We start from the raw sequence: 18,867 nt of genomic DNA, 5'->3' as shown, positions 1-18,867 counted from the left end.
TGTCAGTTAACATCCTATTTCGCACGTATTTAATTTTTTTAGTGAAAAATTATTCTTTATTTTGTTCACAAAAAATCCACTGAATTCAATATGATAATACAAATTGAAAAAAAAATTGACAAAAAAAAAGAATAACAAATTGAAAAAGTCTTCAACTTTTTCGCTGATTTTTTACAGCAAATGTTTTAAGATCCTTCCTTACAAAGTTTGTCAATAGAATGTACTATTACTTTAAAATTCGATTCCATTGAAAATGTTTTTTTGATTTTTGCAATGAGATCTCTTTTTCATGATTTTTCAGCGATTTAGAAAAAGTAATTATCTTTTAACTTTTGGTGTGACCGCGTTAAATTATTTCGATATCATCTATTCCGTTTCGCCACCACATAATTCGCTACTACACTTCCATGTAACCCGCCATCAATTTCAGTTCTCAAGAAATCAAGTCAATTAAATAAATTGGTATAAATATTCGAATTCAAAAATAAAATATAAAAAAACACTACAAATGTACATTAGAAAAAGGTAAGTCAAAATGGAAAAAAATCATGCAAAATAAAACATTACTATTGTACATTTGAAAAGTCAAAATGAAAATGTTAATATATCACATTTTTACGCGATTTTTTTGGATATTATCCTTTTCGGAGAGTAGACAACTCCGAATTTGTGTGAATCGTTAAAATTAATCCAGCGGTTCTTAAGTTATAAGCGTAGTAACTAACACAACTTACATTTATATATATAGATATATAATAATAACGAAAATTATTATTAAATATCGAAACGACCGAAAATAGGGTGTATCCAATAACGAAATAGTTAATTTCCAACAGAACCGTTAAAACTTTTAAGAAAAAATTAAAATTTTTGAAAAAATATATTTTTTAATTTTGGCCCGAACAGACCTAATAAACAATTTTCACTTTTTGCAATGAACACACCTATTACACGGTGTGGTGGTTACTGACTACCTAACACAAGTCAGTCAACCACAAGCATACAGCACACAGTCGCTCATCAACATCTGTTGACACTAGACTGTTTTTTCGCGCTGGTCGCTTTTTTATTTCAAAACAAAAACAAATAAACAAATACCGCTAACACACACACAAACATAAGTTATTGATACCGAGTTTTTTTCCTTTTTTCTTTGTAAAATCTCATACACAAAGATAAAATAATTTTTTAATATTCGCACAATGGGGGAGTAGGGGAACCTCCTCCTCCGCCTATACCACCTCCTCCACCAGGGGAACAAAATAAAAGAAGAGCTCCAAGTATTTCTAATGAAACAAAAACATTTAAAACCCATAATGGAACACCTGTTAAAGCATCTAACACAAACACAGAACCCACAACAAAGAATGAAATATCAAATCAATACAATTACAACTCTTTAAACAAGGAAACCATTTTATATCCAACATATCACCCTGGCCCTTTCCATGTATTAGTCTCCTCAGAAACACCAATCAGTACAAGGAGGAAGAATTGTGAATTACATCTTTATGCAAGATTCCAAAAGATTAACATCACTGATTATGCTTGCAAGAATATTGGCTACAATCTTTTTAGATTAACTTTCAACAATGCTAGCTCGGCAAACTCTTTTGCAACAAATCCAAATTTAAAAGTAATTGATCTCAAAGCGTTTATCCCAGAAAGATTTGTGCAACGATTTTATATAATCAAAAACGTACCAACAAGTATTAATGCCATTACAATTAAGCAATAAATTGAAGCAAATAATGATATGGACGTTGTCTCAGTATACCGCTTTACAAGAAAAACTGAAAATAACAAAATTGAACATTCCGAAACTATTAAAATCGGTATAATTTACGATGGTGTACCCACCGAAATATTCATGTGCGGTACAAAAATCTCACCAGAGCTGTATGTGCCTCCTGTTCGTCTGTGCTTAAACTGCGGACGTCTAGGACACATATCAATTCGTTGCAGGTCGACGAAAAAATGTTTAAACTGTGGTAAATTTATCATATGCCCTAATCAATGCCCAAAAGAGCAAAAATGTCGAGAATGTCTATCAACTACAACATGTAAAGATGTATGCAACTCTCCACGATGTATTCTTTGCAATAGTATTGACCACTTTGCAACTGATTCAAAACAGTGTCCAAGATGGAAATCAGAACGAAACATAAGAAGTATAATGGCCCTTTCCAATCTATCAAGAAAAGAAGTCGTTCAAAAATACCCTGAAGCCCAAAACCGTTTCCAAATACTTTCAGAAGATGAATTTAACACTGCCTCTTAATAAGAATAAAACTCCAAAAAGAAGCGTTTATGAGGAGATAAATAAAAGAGTCACAAAATTAAAATACAGCAAAGTTGCGTCACCTAGAAATCCAATTCATCACGTCACAGCCAGTCCGATTCAAATAACACCGTCTCAACCAATTTTCCAACAAGCAAGTTTTTCAAAAGTATCTGAAATAGAAAAAACATTAACACAGTTTTCCAAAGAAATGTCAAAAGTCCTTACCTCACTAAATAGTGCCGAAGGTTTAAATATATTAAACAAATTCCAGCAATCACTGCTCCCGTCTGGATTAAATAACGCATCTATTAACACCAATAATACACTCAAAATAAATAATACAGAATCTGAAAGTTCACAATAAAAACTATAATTAAAAAATATGAATTTATTACAATATAATGTGCAAAGTCTAAAGAAAAATAAGAATTTTCTAGAATTCTTTCTTAAAAAGCAAAAAATAGACATATGTATTCTGAGTGAAATATTTAATATAGACGAAAGTCAAAACTCTTCATCTATACAAAACTATAATATAATCTCCAAAAAAAGAAGTGACAACTATGGTGGAGTTGCCCTACTATTCAAAAAAAATATACAGTTCAAAAAGATCCCTTTCGAAACACCTTTGGATATTCTCATCTGCCAAACCACAAATTTAACAAACAATTTAACTCTGGTATCCATATATTTCCCACACTCAGTGAGATGTGCAACAATAAAAAAAGAACTAGCTAAATTAATATTACTGCTTGATAACCAAATCAACACTTTTATATGTGGCGACTTCAATGCTAGACATACAGCATACGGTGATTCTTTTGTCTCACAGCGGGGAAAAACAATAAAAGAGATCTTTGATGCCTCCAATTTTCAATGCCTAAACAATGGTAACTATACTTTTAAAAAAAATATAAATGATCTGGGTGGATCTGTTTTAGACCTATCCTTCACCAACACAATCTTGCCAATACAATGGAACACTTTTAGAAACATGATCGGTGGAAGCCATCACTACCCTGTAATTTTGAATATAAACAAAACAAAGTCCAAAGGACAAATTTTTTTGGCAAAAAAACAATTAATGAGAAATCTTGGTCAGATACAACTAAACAAAAACTTTGAAGATATACAATCTGCGATAAAAGGCGAAATCAGAAAATCTACATATGTTCTAAAAGGAAATAAAACACCAAAAGCTTGGTGGGATTCTTATGTGGAAAAACAATATAGATTCCAACTAGCTGCTCAAAAAACATATGACTTATGTAGCAATGATGTCAACGCAAGAAATCTAATTGAAAAGATAAAAAACTTCAAAAATGCAGTACAATTTGCCAAAAAACACACCTTCAAAAATAAGATACAAAATTTAAATAAAGAACCCAGCTCAAAACATCTTTTTCAATTTGTTCGAGGGTGCAAAAACAGTTTATCATCAAATGTTAAAGGCAAATGGTCTCCAAATAACAATAAACTATTTCTATCTCATCTAAAAGATCAAGTAACGGACAACAATCCATTTAATTATGTCTGTAAATCTGTTAATAATCGCTCCGTTTTCACAATGGAGGAATTTTTACTGGTGCTAAAAAATAAGAAGAAACCCTTTGCTGCTGGCCTAGACGGCATAACTTATGAAATGATAAATCATCTATCTGCCTCTGCAAAGACCAACTTTTTTGAAGCATTAAACTATTCTTGGAAGAAATGTGAAATCAGAGATGAATGGAGGAAAATAAAAATTGTCCCAATACCGAAAAAGGGCAAAGATCTAGAATTGTTCACAAATTTTAGACCCATTGCTCTAATATCTGTCCCGTTTAAAATAATAAACTTAATGGTAAAAGAGCGTTTGCAACAATTCATTGATGAAGAAAATATTTTGCCAACAAATACTTTTGCATATAGAAAACATCTGTCAACTTCAATGTTTATTAACAATTTACTGTACACCATAAACTACTACAAAAGCAAAGGTGAGAAAGTTATAATTCTATCTCTAGACGTAGAAAAAGCATATGATTGTGTCAGAATAGAAATGCTTCTCAAAATACTATGTGAAATTAACTGTCCGACAGATATCGCTGATTGGATCATAAAATTTCTAAGCAAAAGAACCATTGTAATGGGAAATGAATCAATTGAAATCTACAACGGGCTACCACAAGGCAGTTGTCTAAGTCCCCTTCTTTTTAATATATATACCCTTGGTCTACATGGGATATCTGATGAAAACACGCATTTGTTTCAATTTGCAGATGATTTTGTATTACTATCAGCTCATAAGGATTTCGAATTGGCTAATCAAAATTTGCAACAAAAAGCCATCGAACTTCAATTTCTATTATCCCGCCTGAACCTCACCTACAACACTAATAAAACGTCCGTTATGTATATAGCTAAAGGTCCGCGAAAAATACCATCCATCGCCTTACAAGGTACCCAAATTACACCTGTCAGCAGCATAAAGTTTTTAGGAAGACACATTAAAAACAGCTTATCCCTGAAAGAGCATTATGAGGAAGTTATTCACTCATGCAATTCTTCATTGAATGCAATAAAAATGATCAACAATTTAAAACATGGTTTACTTCCAAATATATTAATAAATCTAGCCAAATCACTAATCTTCTCGAAAACAGAGTATTGTATTTCTTCAATGGCTCATATGCCAACGTATTTGAACAAAAAGCTTACAACTTTTCAAAATCAGATGTTAAGAAGAAGTCTTGGTCTAACACCGTCAACACCTGTGCAGACAATCTACGCACTAGCTGTGATGTTACCACCAGAACAACGATCTCAGTATCTTACCGCAAAGGAATTAATAAAATTTAAGTGTCACAACCGACAGTTATACCAAAATATTACAAACAACCCTACCAACAAGACCAGTTTGGGTTTAATCTACATGAAATTTAAACACATTTTCGACGAAACTATAGTGAATCAGAGAGAATATCCCAGCAGTAAATTCACTTTCTTCTTAAACTTATTTAACTCTTCAAAAAATACACAACCCAATGAATTTTATAGAGTAATATTGCAAGAAAAAACTGAACGACTTCAAAACACAGGACACACGATATGGGCAACCGATGCCTCGATTTCCAGTACTACGACTGGTTGTGCAGTATGTAATATCTCAAAAAATCAAAACTTCTTATTCAAAATACCGGCAAAAATGTCATCACTTATGGGAGAATTACACGCCATCAATAAGGCAATAGACATAATGATAGAAGACAACATCAGAAAAGCCACCATTCTTACCGATAGTAAAAATGCATGTCTAATTTTAAAACAAAATGATACCCAAAACTACCTGGCCAACAATATTCTACAAAAGGTAAACAACTCAAGTCTAACACAACTCACCATCATCTGGATTCCCTCGCATATAGGCATTGCTGCTAATGAACGTGCAGACTTTTTCGCCAAACATGCAGCTGAAGTCGGTTCAATCATACAAACAGGCCTCTCGATAAAAGATGCTCGCTCCCTAATCCACCAACATCTATGGAGTGAATGGAAGGAGAATTATAAACATATTTCAATCAGTAAAGGCACTTACTTCTCACAATTCTTCCCAGAGCCACCAAACCGCCATTGGTTTTCAGGATTCAACATGTCACCTGGAGAAATTAAGGTTATAAACAGACTTCTCACTGGTCATACATATGGAAAAACTTACCTGTCCCTCATCAATGCTGAAAACTCCAACCTATGCGAAATATGCAACACGCCAAACACGGAAAACCACCAGATTTTTATCTGCCCTAAATACAATAATGACAGAATGAATTACAATTTCTTTACAAAATTTTCAAACTTACCTGCAGTACTCAAAAGTTTTGCCTGTGAAAACTTTCGTGAATTGTGCGACTTCATTCATAAAAACCACATACAGCTATAACCCGGAATCACATCACTCACATCACAACACTACAAGAACAAAAAGAAATGGAAAACAACAAGGAACTCAAAATAATTATCGATAACTAACAATCGACTACACAGCAATGGTACATGCATACTACAGGTATCGTACCAACCTCGTCGTAACGGCGTAATCAATAACCGATTCAAAAAAAAAAAAAAAAAAAAAGCATACAGCACTGATATGTGATCGTATTGTTGTTGTGATATCCAACAGTAATGTTGTTATTGTTTATTTTGTTCTTCTTTATGCAAAGATCACAAAATAACCAAACACAACCACGATAAAGATCACTGCTTATGTATTGCACTTTTTATTTAGTTTTCTTCACTAAGAGCGCGTATATTAAGAGTGTAATATTCTTGAAGAGAATTATTACACGAATTAACAAACCGGCACTGTTGGAAATATATGAACAAAACGAATTGCCGACGGACGGACACTTGTAAAAACGACCGTAGTTAAGCACTTTATTCGTTGTTTTTGTAATATTATTTTTATTTCAAAACGAAACGCTCACGGTTTATGCTCACTAAATAGACGGTACGTACCTTTTTAGTGATGTAGTGATGAATTTATATATATAAATTAATGGATAGGCTGCGAGTGTAGGATGGTAGGCACTGGTAACTGCTGTTTTTTGACGAAGTCAAACCTTTTTCAAAAAGGGAAAGAAGAAGCAGATTAGTTTTTTTTGTTGCTGGAAGCACGTATCTCGGCTCGAAGAGACCAAAAATGTTGCGGAGCAGCAAAAATGAGTAAAAAAAGGAAATAAAACACAAAATAATTAGTATTTTTCAAATAAAAATTGGCGGTTTTATTGAATATTATATTAGTCGAAAAACTAATATAACTTTACCTTTTAAACAATGGGTGTTGTGTAGATGTTGTTGGACGAAAATCCGAAAAACAAGTAAGTTAAAAAGTAGCGAGCAAGCCTAGATGTCCCAAGAGAGGCGCGAATTGATCATCTTTGCTCGTTACAATTTGTCATCACTAACTTTGAACGAAAGTTCAAAGTTGAATAAAATGGTATTTGACAAATTGAAGAAAAAGAGCAAAGGGTTGCATTTTTAAAGAAATTAAATTAAATTGAAGTTAAACAGAAACTGCAATCAAAACGATGCTAAAAACCCCGAAATGTCAATATTTAAGGAGTTATGAGCATTTTAAAAAAGGCTATTTTTCCTCTTAAAATATCTGCAATCAAAACGATGCTAAAAACCCCGAAATGTCAATATTTAAGGAGTTATGAGCATTTTAAAAAAGGCTATTTTTCCTCTTAAAATATCTGCAATCAAAACGATGCTAAAAACCCCGAAATGTCAATATTTAAGGAGTTATGAGCATTTTAAAAAAGGCTATTTTTCCTCTTAATATATCTGCAATCAAAACGATGCTAAAAGCCCCGAAATGTCAATATTTAAGGAATTATAACCATTTTAAAACAGGCTATAAAGAAACTGCAATCAAAACGATGCTAAAAACCCCGAAATGTCAATATTTAAGGAGTTATGAGCATTTTAAAAAAGGCTATTTTTCCTCTTAAAATATCTGCAATCAAAACGATGCTAAAAACCCCGAAATGTCAATATTTAAGGAGTTATGAGCATTTTAAAAAAGGCTATTTTTCCTCTTAATATATCTGCAATCAAAACGATGCTAAAAGCCCCGAAATGTCAATATTTAAGGAGTTATGAGCATTTTAAAACAGGCTATAAAGAATCTGCAATCAAAATGATGCTAAAAACCCCGAAATGTCAATATTTAAGGAGTTATGAGCATTTTAAAAAAGGCTATTTTTCCTCTTTAAATATCTGCAATCAAAACGATACAAAAAGCCCCGAAATGTCAATACTTAAGGAGTTATGAGCATTCTAAAACAGGCTATAAAGAAACTGCAATCAAAACGATGCTAAAAACCCCGAAATGTCAATATTTAAGGAGTTATGAGCATTTTAAAAAAGGCTATTTTTCCTCTTAAAATATCTGCAATCAAAACGATGCTAAAAACCCCGAAATGTCAATATTTAAGGAGTTATGAGCATTTTAAAAAAGGCTATTTTTCCTCTTAAAATATCTGCAATCAAAACGATGCTAAAAGCCCCGAAATGTCAATATTTAAGGAATTATAACCATTTTAAAACAGGCTATAAAGAAACTGCAATCAAAACGATGCTAAAAACCCCGAAATGTCAATATTTAAGGAGTTATGAGCATTTTAAAAAAGGCTATTTTTCCTCTTTAAATATCTGCAATCAAAACGATGCTAAAAACCCCGAAATGTCAATATTTAAGGAGTTATGAGCATTTTAAAAAAGGCTATTTTTCCTCTTAAAAAAATGCAATCAAAACGATGCTAAAAGCCCCGACATGTCAATATTTAAGGAATTATAACCATTTTAAAACAGGCTATAAAGAAACTGCAATCAAAACGATGCTAAAAACCCCGAAATGTCAATATTTAAGGAGTTATGAGCATTTTAAAAAAGGCTATTTTTCCTCTTTAAATATCTGCAATCAAAACGATGCTAAAAACCCCGAAATATCAATATTTAAGGAGTTATGAGCATTTTAAAAAAGGCTATTTTTCCTCTTAAAATATCTGCAATCAAAACGATGCTAAAAGCCCCGAAATGTCAATATTTAAGGAATTATAACCATTTTAAAACAGGCTATAAAGAAACTGCAATCAAAACGATGCTAAAAACCCCGAAAAGTCAATATTTAAGGAGTTATGAGCATTTTAAAAAAGGCTATTTTTCCTCTTAAAATATCTGCAATCAAAACGATGCTAAAAACCCCGAAATGTCAATATTTAAGGAGTTATGAGCATTTTAAAAAAGGCTATTTTTCCTCTTAATATATCTGCAATCAAAACGATGCTAAAAGCCCCGAAATGTCAATATTTAAGGAATTATAACCATTTTAAAACAGGCTATAAAGAAACTGCAATCAAAACGATGCTAAAAACCCCGAAATGTCAATATTTAAGGAGTTATGAGCATTTTAAAAAAGGCTATTTTTCCTCTTAAAATATCTGCAATCAAAACGATGCTAAAAACCCCGAAATGTCAATTTTTAAGGAGTTATGAGCATTTTAAAACAGGCTATAAAGAAACTGCAATCAAAACGATGCTAAAAACCCCGAAATGTCAATATTTAAGGAGTTATGAGCATTTTAAAAAAGGCTATTTTTCCTCTTAAAATATCTGCAATCAAAACGATGCTAAAAACCCCGAAATGTCAATATTTAAGGAGTTATGAGCATTTTAAAAAAGGCTATTTTTCCTCTTAATATATCTGCAATCAAAACGATGCTAAAAGCCCCGAAATGTCAATATTTAAGGAATTATAACCATTTTAAAACAGGCTATAAAGAAACTGCAATCAAAACGATGCTAAAAACCCCGAAATGTCAATATTTAAGGAGTTATGAGCATTTTAAAAAAGGCTATTTTTCCTCTTAAAATATCTGCAATCAAAACGATGCTAAAAACCCCGAAATGTCAATATTTAAGGAGTTATGAGCATTTTAAAAAAGGCTATTTTTCCTCTTAATATATCTGCAATCAAAACGATGCTAAAAGCCCCGAAATGTCAATATTTAAGGAGTTATGAGCATTTTAAAACAGGCTGTAAAGAATCTGCAATCAAAACGATGCTAAAAACCCCGAAATGTCAATATTTAAGGAGTTATGAGCATTTTAAAAAAGGCTATTTTTCCTCTTAAAATATCTGCAATCAAAACGATGCTAAAAGCCCCGAAATGTCAATATTTAAGGAATTATAACCATTTTAAAACAGGCTATAAAGAAACTGCAATCAAAACGATGCTAAAAACCCCGAAATGTCAATATTTAAGGAGTTATGAGCATTTTAAAAAAGGCTATTTTTCCTCTTTAAATATCTGCAATCAAAACGATGCTAAAAACCCCGAAATGTCAATATTTAAGGAGTTATGAGCATTTTAAAAAAGGCTATTTTTCCTCTTAAAAAAATGCAATCAAAACGGTGCTAAAAGCCCCGAAATGTCAATATTTAAGGAATTATAACCATTTTAAAACAGGCTATAAAGAAACTGCAATCAAAACGATGCTAAAAACCCCGAAATGTCAATATTTAAGGAGTTATGAGCATTTTAAAAAAGGCTATTTTTCCTCTTTAAATATCTGCAATCAAAACGATGCTAAAAACCCCGAAATATCAATATTTAAGGAGTTATGAGCATTTTAAAAAAGGCTATTTTTCCTCTTAAAATATCTGCAATCAAAACGATGCTAAAAGCCCCGAAATGTCAATATTTAAGGAATTATAACCATTTTAAAACAGGCTATAAAGAAACTGCAATCAAAACGATGCTAAAAACCCCGAAAAGTCAATATTTAAGGAGTTATGAGCATTTTAAAAAAGGCTATTTTTCCTCTTAAAATATCTGCAATCAAAACGATGCTAAAAACCCCGAAATGTCAATATTTAAGGAGTTATGAGCATTTTAAAAAAGGCTATTTTTCCTCTTAATATATCTGCAATCAAAACGATGCTAAAAGCCCCGAAATGTCAATATTTAAGGAATTATAACCATTTTAAAACAGGCTATAAAGAAACTGCAATCAAAACGATGCTAAAAACCCCGAAATGTCAATATTTAAGGAGTTATGAGCATTTTAAAAAAGGCTATTTTTCCTCTTAAAATATCTGCAATCAAAACGATGCTAAAAACCCCGAAATGTCAATTTTTAAGGAGTTATGAGCATTTTAAAACAGGCTATAAAGAAACTGCAATCAAAACGATGCTAAAAACCCCGAAATGTCAATATTTAAGGAGTTATGAGTATTTTAAAAAAGGCTATTTTTCCTCTTTAAATATCTGCAATCAAAACGATGCTAAAAACCCCGAAATATCAATATTTAAGGAGTTATGAGCATTTTAAAAAAGGCTATTTTTCCTCTTAAAATATCTGCAATCAAAACGATGCTAAAAACCCCGAAATGTCAATATTTAAGGAGTTATTAGCATTTTAAAACAGGCTATAAAGAAACTGCAATCAAAACGATGCTAAAAACCCCGAAATGTCAATATTTAAGGAGTTATGAGCATTTTAAAAATGGCTATTTTTCCTCTTTAAATATCTGCAATCAAAACGATGCTAAAAACCCCGAAATGTCAATATTTAAGGAGTTATGAGCATTTTAAAACAGGCTATAAAGAAACTGCAATCAAAACGATGCTAAAAACCCCGAAATGTCAATATTTAAGGAGTTATGAGCATTTTAAAAATGGCTATTTTTCCTCTTTAAATATCTGCAATCAAAACGATGCTAAAAACCCCGAAATGTCAATATTTAAGGAGTTATGAGCATTTTAAAACAGGCTATAAAGAATCTGCAATCAAAACGATGCTAAAACCCCGAAATGTCAATATTTAAGGAGTTATGAGCATTTTAAAAATGGCTATAAAAAAACTGCAATCAAAACGATGCTAAAAGCCCCGAAATGTCAATATTTAAGGAGTTATAAGCATTTTAAAACAGGCTAAAAAGAAACTGCAATCAAAACGATGCTAAAAACCCCGAAATGTCAATATTTAAGGAATTATGAGCATTTTAAAAATGGCTATTTTTCCTCTTTAAATATCTGCAATCAAAACGATGCTAAAACCCCGAAATGTCAATATTTAAGGAGTTATGAGCATTTTAAAAAAGGCTATTTTTCCTATTTAAATATCTGCAATCAAAACGATGCTAAAAACCCCGAAATGTCAATATTTAAGGAGTTATGAGCATTTTAAAAATGACTATTTTTCCTCTTTAAATATCTGCAATCAAAACGATGCTTAAAACCCCGAAATGTCAATATTTAAGGAGTTATGAGCATTTTAAAACAGGCTATAAAGAAACTGCAATCAAAACGATGCTAAACACCCCGAAATGTCAATATTTAAGGAGTTATGAGCATTTTAAAAGAGGCTATAAAGAAACTGCAATCAAAACGATGCTAAAAACCTCGAAATGTCAATATTTAAGGAGTTATGAGCATTTTAAAACAGGTTATAAAGAAACTGCAATCAAAACTATGCTAGAAGCCCCGAAATGTCAATATTTAAGGAGTTGAGCATTTTAAAACAGGCTATAAAGAAACTGCTAAAAACCCCGAAATGTCAATATTTAAGGAGTTATGAGCATTTTAAAAAAGGCTATTTTTCCTCTTAAAATATCTGCAATCAAAACGATACTAAAAACCCCGAAATGTAAATATTTAAGGAGTTATGAGCATTTTAAAACAGGCCATAAAGAAACTGCAATCAAAACGATGCTAAAAACCCCGAAATGTCAATATTTAAGGAGTTATCAGCATTTTAAAACAGGCTATAAAGAAACTGCAATCAAAACAATGCTAAAAGCCCCGAAATGTCAATATTTAAGGAGTTATTAGTATTTTAAAACAGGCTATAAAGAAACTGCAATCAAAACAATGCTAAAAGCCCCGAAATGTCAATATTTAAGGAGTTATGAGCATTTTAAAAGAGGCTAAAAAGAAACTGCAATCAAAACGATGCTAAAAACCCCGAAATGTCAATATTTAAGGAGTTATTAGTATTTTAAAACAGGCTATAAAGAAACTGCAATCAAAACAATGCTAAAAGCCCCGAAATGTCAATATTTAAGGAGTTATGAGCATTTTAAAAGAGGCTAAAAAGAAACTGCAATCAAAACGATGCTAAAAACCCCGAAATGTCAATATTTAAGGAGTTATGAGCATTTTAAAAAAGGCTATTTTTCCTCTTAAAATAACTGCAATCAAAACGATGCTAAAAACCCCGAAATGTCAATATTTAAGGAGTTATGAGCATTTAAAAAAAGGCGATTTTTCCTCTTTAAATATCTGCAATCAAAACGATGCTAAAAAACCCGAAATGTCAATATTTAAGGAGTTATGAGCATTTTAAAAAAGGCTATTTTTCCTCTTTAAATATCTGCAATCATAACGATGCTTAAAACCCCGAAATGTCAATATTTAAGGAGTTATGAGCATTTTAAAACAGGCTATAAAGAAACTGCAATCAAAACGATGCTAAAAGCCCCGAAATGTCAATATTTAAGGAGTTATGAGCATTTTAAAACAGGCTATAAAGAAACTGCAATCAAAACGATGCTAAAAACCCCGAAATGTCAATATTTAAGGAGTTATGAGCATTTCAAAACGCAATCAAATGCAATCAAAACGATGCTAAAAACCCCGAAATGTCAATATTTAAGGAGTTATGAGCATTTTAAAACAGGCTATAAAGAAACTGCAATCAAAACGATGCTAAAAGCCCCGAAATGTCAATATTAAAGGAGTTATGAGTATTTTAAAACAGGCTATAAAGAAACTGCAATCAAAACGATGCTAAAAACCCCGAAATGTCAATATTTAAGGAGTTATGAGCATTTTAAAAAAGCTATTTTTCCTCTTTAAATATCTGCAATCAAAACGATGCTAAAAACCCCGAAATGTCAATATTTAAGGAGTTATGAGCATTTTATAAAAGGCTATTTTTCCTCTTTAAATATCTGCAATCAAAACGATGCTAAAAACCCCGAAATGTCAATATTTAAGGAGTTATGAGTATTTTAAAACAGGCTATAAAGAAACTGCAATCAAAACAATGCTAAAAGCCCCGAAATGTCAATATTTAAGGAGTTATGAGCATTTTAAAACAGGCTAAAAAGAAACTGCAATCAAAACGATGCTAAAAACCCCGAAATGTCAATATTTAAGGAGTTATGAGCATTTTAAAAAAGGCTATTTTTCCTCTTTAAATATCTGCAATCAAAACGATGCTAAAAACCCCGAAATGTCAATATTTAAGGAGTTATGAGCATTTTAAAACAGGTTATAAAGAAACTGCAATCAAAACTATGCTAGAAGCCCCGAAGTGTCAATATTTAAGGAGTTATGAGCATTTTAAAACAGGCTATAAAGAAACTGCAATCAAAACGATGCTAAAAACCCCGAAATGTCAATATTTAAGGAGTTATGAGCATTTTAAAAAAGGCTATTTTTCCTCTTAAAATATCTGCAATCAAAACGATGCTAAAAACCCCGAAATGTCAATATTTAAGGAGTTATGAGCATTTTAAAAAAGGCGATTTTTCCTCTTTAAATATCTGCAATCACAACGATGCTAAAAACCCCGAAATGTCAATATTTAAGGAGTTATGAGCATTTTAAAACAGGCCATAAAGAAACTGCAATCAAAACGATGCTAAAAACCCCGAAATGTCAATATTTAAGGAGTTATGAGCATTTTAAAAGAGGCTAAAAAGAAACTGCAATCAAAACGATGCTAAAAACCCCGAAATGTCAATATTTAAGGAGTTATGAGCATTTTAAAAAAGGCTATTTTTCCTCTTAAAATATCTGCAATCAAAACGATACTAAAAACCCCGAAATGTCAATATTTAAGGAGTTATGAGCATTTTAAAACAGGCCATAAAGAAACTGCAATCAAAACGATGCTAAAAACCCCGAAATGTCAATATTTAAGGAGTTATGAGCATTTTAAAAAAGGCTATTTTTCCTCTTAAAATATCTGCAATCAAAACGATACTAAAAACCCCGAAATGTCAATATTTAAGGAGTTATGAGCATTTTAAAACAGGCCATAAAGAAACTGCAATCAAAACGATGCTAAAAACCCCGAAATGTCAATATTTAAGGAGTTATGAGCATTTTAAAAGAGGCTAAAAAGAAACTGCAATCAAAACGATGCTAAAAACCCCGAAATGTCAATATTTAAGGAGTTATGAGCATTTTAAAAAAGGCTATTTTTCCTCTTAAAATATCTGCAATCAAAACGATGCTAAAAACCCCGAAATGTCAATATTTAAGGAGTTATGAGCATTTTAAAAAAGGCGATTTTTCCTCTTTAAATATCTGCAATCAAAACGATGCTAAAAACACCGAAATGTCAATATTTAAGGAGTTATGAGTATTTTAAAACAGGCTATAAAGAAACTGCAATCAAAACAATGCTAAAAGCCCCGAAATGTCAATATTTAAGGAGTTATGAGCATTTTAAAAGAGGCTAAAAAGAAACTGCAATCAAAACGATGCTAAAAACCCCGAAATGTCAATATTTAAGGAGTTATGAGCATTTTAAAAAAGGCTATTTTTCCTCTTAAAATATCTGCAATCAAAACGATGCTTAAAACCCCGAAATGTCAATATTTAAGGAGTTATGAGCATTTTAAAAAAGGCGATTTTTCCTCTTTAAATATCTGCAATCAAAACGATGCTAAAAAACCCGAAATGTCAATATTTAAGGAGTTATGAGCATTTTAAAAAAGGCTATTTTTCCTCTTTAAATATCTGCAATCATAACGATGCTTAAAACCCCGAAATGTCAATATTTAAGGAGTTATGAGCATTTTAAAACAGGCTATAAAGAAACTGCAATCAAAACGATGCTAAAAGCCCCGAAATGTCAATATTTAAGGAGTTATGAGCATTTTAAAACAGGCTATAAAGAAACTGCAATCAAAACGATGCTAAAAACCCCGAAATGTCAATATTTAAGGAGTTATGAGCATTTTAAAACAGGCTATAAAGAAACTGCAATCAAAACGATGCTAAAAACCCCGAAATGTCAATATTTAAGGAGTTATGAGCATTTTAAAAAAGGCTATTTTTCCTCTTTAAATATCGGCAATCAAAACGATGCTAAAAACACCGAAATGTCAATATTTAAGGAGTTATGAGCATTTTAAAACAGGCTATAAAGAAACTGCAATCAAAACGATGCTAAAAGCCCCGAAATGTCAATATTTAGGGAGTTATGAGTATTTTAAAACAGGCTATAAAGAAACTGCAATCAAAACGATGCTAAAAACCCCGAAATGTCAATATTTAAGGAGTTATGAGCATTTTAAAACAGGCTATAAAGAACCTGCAATCAAAACGATGCTAAAAACCCCGAAATGTCAATATTTAAGGAGTTATGAGCATTTAAAAAAAGGCTATTTTTCCTCTTTAAATATCTACAATCAAAACGATGCTAAAAACCCCGAAATGTCAATATTTAAGGAGTTATGAGCATTTTAAAACAGGCTATAAAGAAACTGCAATCAAAACGATGCTAAAAACCCCGAAATGTCAATATTTAAGGAATTATGAGCATTTTAAAAAAGGCTATTTTTCCTCTTTAAATATCTACAATCAAAACGATGCTAAAAACCCCGAAATGTCAATATTTAAGGAGTTATGAGCATTTTAAAAAAGGCTATTTTTCCTCTTTAAATATCTGCAATCAAAACGATGCTAAAACCCCCGAAATGTCAATATTTAAGGAGTTATGAGCATTTTAAAACAGGCTATTTTTCCTCTTTAAATATCTGCAATCAAAACGATGCTAAAAACCCCGAAATGTCAATATTTAAGGAGTTAAGAGCATTTTAAAACAGGCCATAAAAAACTGCAATCAAAACGATGCTAAAAACCCCGAAATGTCAATATTTAAGGAGTTATGAGCATTTTAAAAAAGGCTATTTTTCCTCTTAAAATATCTGCAATCAAAACGATGCTAAAAACCCCGAAATGTCAATATTTAAGGAGTTATGAGCATTTTAAAACAGGCTATAAAGAAACTGCAATCAAAACGATGCTAAAAACCCCGAAATGTCAATATTTCAGGAGTTATGAGCATTTTAAAACAGGCTATTTTTCCTCTTTAAATATCTGCAATCAAAACGATGCTAAAAACCCCGAAATGTCAATATTTAATGAGTTATGAGCATTTTAAAACAGGCTATAAAGAAACTGCAATCAAAACGATGCTAAAACCCCGAAATGTCAATATTTAAGGAGTTATGAGCATTTTAAAAAAGGCTATTTTTCATCTTTAAATATCTACAATCAAAACGAAGCTAAAAACCCCGAAATGTCAATATTTAAGGAGTTATGAGCATTTTAAAACAGGCTATAAAGAAACTGCAATCAAAACGATGCTAAAACCCCGAAATGTCAATATTTAAGGAGTTATGAGCATTTTAAAAAAGGCTATTTTTCCTCTTTAAATATCTACAATCAAAACGATGCTAAAAACCCCGAAATGTCAATATTTAAGGAGTTATGAGCATTTTAAAACAGGCTATAAAGAAACTGCAATCAAAACGATGCTAAAAACCCCGAAATGTCAATATTTAAGGAATTATGAGCATTTTAAAAATGGCTATTTTTCCTCTTTAAATATCTGCAATCAAAACGATGCTAAAAACCCCGAAATGTCAATATTTAAGGAGTTATGAGCATTTTAAAAAAGGCTATAAAGAAACTGCAATCAAAACGATGCTAAAGGCCCCGAAATGTCAATATTTAAGGAGTTATGAGCATTTTAAAACAGGCTATAAAGAAACTGCAATCAAAACGATGCTAAAAACCCCGAAATGTCAATATTTAAGGAGTTATGAGCATTTTAAAAAAAGCTATTTTTCCTCTTTAAATATCTGCAATCAAAACGATGCGAAAAACCCCCGAAATGTCAATATTTAAGGAGTTATGAGCATTTTAAAACAGGCTATTTTTCCTCTTTAAATATCTGCAATCAAAACGATGCTAAAAACCCCGAAATGTCAATATTTAAGGAGTTATGAGCATTTTAAAACAGGCTATAAAGAAACTGCAATCAAAACGATGCTAAAAACCCCGAAATGTCAATATTTAAGGAGTTATGAGCATTTTAAAAAAGGCTATTTTTCCTCTTAAAATATCTGCAATCAAAACGATGCTAAAAACCCCGAAATGTCAATATTTAAGGAGTTATGAGCATTTTAAAAAAGGCTATTTTTCCTCTTTAAATATCTGCAATCAAAACGATGCTAAAAACCCCGAAATGTCAATATTTACGGAGCTATGAGCATTTTAAAAAAGGTTATTTTTCCTCTTTAAATATCTGCAATCAAAACGATACAAAAAGCCCCGAAATGTCAATATTTAAGGAGTTATGAGCATTTTAAAACAGGCTATAAAGAAACTGCAATCAAAACGATGCTAAAAACCCCGAAATGTCAATATTTCAGGAGTTATGAGCATTTTAAAACAGGCTATTTTTCCTCTTTAAATATCTGCAATAAAAACGATACAAAAAGCCCCGAAATGTCAATATTTAAGGAGTTATGAGCATTTTAAAACAGGCTATAAAGAAACTGCAATCAAAACGATGCTAAAAACCCCGAAATGTCAATATTTAAGGAGTTATGAGCATTTTAAAACAGGCAATAAAGAAACTGCAATCAAAACGATGCTAAAAACCCCGAAATGTCAATATTTAAGGAGTTATGAGCATTTTAAAAATGGCTATTTTTCCTCTTTAAATATCTGCAATCAAAACGATGTTAAAAACCCCGAAATGTCAATATTTAAGGAGTTATGAGCATTTTAAAACAGGCTATAAAGAAACTGCAATCAAAACGATGCTAAAAACCCCGAAATGTCAATATTTAAGGAGTTATGAGCATTTTAAAAATGGCTATTTTTCCTCTGTAAATATCTGCAATCAAAACGATGCTAAAAACCCCGAAATGTCAATATTTAAGGAGTTGTGAGCATTTTAAAAAAGGCTATTTTTCCTCTTTAAATATCTGCAATCAAAACGAT

Source organism: Musca domestica, unplaced genomic scaffold, assembly GCF_030504385.1.
Source record: "Musca domestica strain aabys unplaced genomic scaffold, Musca_domestica.polishedcontigs.V.1.1 7, whole genome shotgun sequence".
Lineage (NCBI taxonomy): Eukaryota > Metazoa > Arthropoda > Insecta > Diptera > Muscidae > Musca > Musca domestica.
The sequence above is the reverse complement of the archived record's forward strand: the minus strand, read 5'-3'. Positions refer to the sequence as shown.